Genomic DNA, 3,218 nt, shown 5'->3' with positions numbered 1-3,218 from the left:
CAAAAAGTCAAAGATCAAAAATCTTAGATTAGTCAATAATCAATCTGCTCTTTACAAAAAAAACATCATGAAACTGAACATCAAAGTAATTTTCATTGTTTTCATTCATATGAAATGATAATAAATTATATGAATGGGAGTATGGAGAAAGTACAATAAAGTTCTCACAGAAACTCGTAGAATGAATATATCTCGTACTGCATGTTGAATATAGGGAGATAGACCATTAAATCTGGATATCATATCTCAACTTATTTATCAAAATTTGAACAAAGCATTCTACAAATAGTATTTTTATGATCACGCTTTTTCATTAAATTGAAGCAACTTCATTTAACTTTCATTTGAAGCTGTCTAATTGGAAATTATACTTCATCTCCTTATTTCTTTATAAACGCTTTAAGACTCTAACGACAGTTAATAAATCACCCCAAAGAAATTCGCATAGTTGGTGCGTTTCTTTAGTTGTTTAGTATATACGAAGTCTTTTAGACCGTATAGAAAAACATGCACAAGTCTTGATGAACAATCTATTAAACAGGATATGCAAAAAAGTACATTGGGACAACGTATAGGCACGATGACAAACAATGCAAATATGGAACCAGATAAGGGGACCAGTTTGATGATTTAACTATACATGTATGTTATCTTTTTATCTTATATTAGTTTTAACTTTAAGTTTGTTCGATTGATTATCGCATTTAAAATCTTTTACAATTAAAACAAAAGGCGATACTTTATAGATTTAAATACTTCAAATAGTATACAGTGTATTGAGACTTAAGATGAGCGTTAAATGTAAGTCTATTCAATATAGATTAATTAGATATTTTACACATTTTCTCGTTTTACAGTCTTAAAGTATCATTTTTATATTACGAATTATTCTCATAAGAAGGTGTATATTGAATAAAATCCAGAATTAAAATATGTAATCGTTAATAAGAAACGGTTTTATTTAATTTTAGTCAGCCTTTCAGTTAGTATGTTTAAAATGTATAATTTTGACAATTTCCAGTTCAATTAATTTGATTTGATTTGAAAGCTTTCTTATTATTCAATAATTGAATGTTGGACTTTTAATTGAATAATTTAAAGGACACGTTGTAACGACATTTATAAATACATGGGGAGCAATTTAATTCTAAAGTCATGCGAAACATATTACATCTACCTTTAATATATGTATCAAATACAACAACCATGAATACGTTTTATATACTTGAATGACTAAGTTTTACTGTAAAACAATTGTACATATACTTTATTTTTTGAGAAAATAATCTTTTTTCAAAATCTTACCGTTTACTGCTGTTAAATTATTGTCTTCCCCCTCTCTAATTTCTCTGAGTCTAATTTGGAGGGTGAAACTTAACTGAACATGTGCTACGAAATATAATGACCATTTTGTCAATATTACAAACCTTTTGTATCTTATAATTCAGGTATTTAATGAGTCTTGGTAAATATGGATGACATTTTCAAGAAGAAATCAAACGATATATTTTCAAAAAAAGTCATCGACGTCTTTGAGAACAAATCAGACAACGATATACTGGCACCTAGAAGTGGCGGTATAGATGTCTTTGAGACGAGAGAAGATATCTTTGAAAACCCAGGCTATCAGGCTAATATTTTCCCCGGAGACAAAGAGACAGAATATCATGAACCAACAGTAAAAGATAAACCACTTCAGGTATATGTACTTTAATAACAGAATAAACCCCTTCAGGTGTATGTTCTTAACAGAATAAACCCCTTCAGGTGTATGTACTTAACAGAATAAACACCTTCAGGTGTATGTACTTAACAGAATAAACCCCTTCAGGTGTATGTACTTAACAGAATAAACACCTTCAGGTGTATGTACTTAACAGAATAAACCACTTCAGGTATATGTACTTAACAGAATAAACCACTTCAGGTATAGGTACTTAACAGAATAAACACCTTCAGGTATATGTACTTAACAGAATAAACCCCTTCAGGTGTATGTACTTAACAGAAAAAAAACCTTCAGTTGTATGTACTTAACATAATAAACCCCTTCAGGTGTATGTACTTAACAGAAAAAAAACCTTCAGTTGTATGTACTTAACATAATAAACCCCTTCAGGTATATGTACTTGTTTGCATTTCCGTTGAACCTCAGATCACCCCAATTTTTGGCATGGGGTTCGTGTTTTTTCAGTATTTAGTTTGTTCGGTGACCTAAAGTTGTTAATTTCTGTGTCCTCTGGGCTCTTGTTGAAAGTTGTCTCATTGGCAATTATACCTATATCTTCTTATTAATATGTATTTATTCTTACAGGTTGCAGATATACTATGCCATGGAAAGTTCCGAAAGAACAGATGTCATGCCAAGGTCATACAAAGGACACTTGAACTTTATATGAAAGGAGAAGATAAAAACACGAAAAAGAAACCGACTGCAGTCAAACCGAAGAGAGTGACAATTCAGGATGATTTGGAATGGTAGGAATTAAATCAAAGCTCGTTGGAAAAGTTACTCACAAGTAAAAGAAATCGTCCAAGTACACATTGCTGCATCAAATTCGGACATTGCAAGAGGTAATAAAACAACCAATCCAAGATAACATCTACATTTGCAGTCGAGATAATAATCAGCCGTTTTGTCAAAAGTCGGAAAAGTAATATATGTGGTTCCGATTGGTCCCCTGGGTGAAAGTGAATATATATCAAAGGGACTAGTGTGACTTGTTTTTTCAGAAAAGGTGTGTCATTCTTTTTGTTGTTTTCTGATTCCAAACTAACAAACTAACGGAGTGTTACCCATAATTATTGACGCTTCCGTGTTTACTTATTTATGACACGAAACCTGTAAGGTACCATGGAAAATATATGACTTTGGGAAGATGGTCAGACTATGAACAAAAAGATATGGACGAAATAGGCCATGCTAACGGTTTAGCCGCTTAACGTTTCAATATGTGTTTCGATGTAGTTACATATTTATCATTCAAAAAAAAAGAATAAAGAGTGAAGATTTAGAATGCATTTCTTCCTAACCAAAATTTTGTAAACGATGTGTGGCGTTTCTTGTTGTTTTCTAAACGCTACAACGTAAAAACAAATACATCGTTTAATCAGGGTGAAGTTAAAAACAAATGTAGCGTTGTTCTAACAAACGATGAACGACAAACTGTAGACGCATTTTAAGCGAGTGCATAGTTTGTCACAGTTTATGTAAACTT

The 3,218-nt window shown here is 31.5% G+C and overlaps 1 long non-coding RNA gene across 1 annotated transcript; it reads left to right on the top strand.

Moving 5' to 3' along the window:
- Window positions 1-543: 543 nt before the first annotated feature.
- LOC143054178 (uncharacterized) lies at window positions 544-2,955 on the top strand. Its single transcript, XR_012971585.1, has 3 exons — window positions 544-642; window positions 1,449-1,699; window positions 2,315-2,955. It is a non-coding gene; the product is annotated as an uncharacterized LOC143054178 (long non-coding RNA).
- Window positions 2,956-3,218: the final 263 nt, after the last annotated feature.

Source organism: Mytilus galloprovincialis, chromosome 12 (genome assembly GCF_965363235.1).
Source record: "Mytilus galloprovincialis chromosome 12, xbMytGall1.hap1.1, whole genome shotgun sequence".
NCBI lineage: Eukaryota > Metazoa > Mollusca > Bivalvia > Mytilida > Mytilidae > Mytilus > Mytilus galloprovincialis.
Note: the sequence above shows the minus strand (reverse complement) of the source record. Positions and strands in the feature narration are given on the sequence as shown.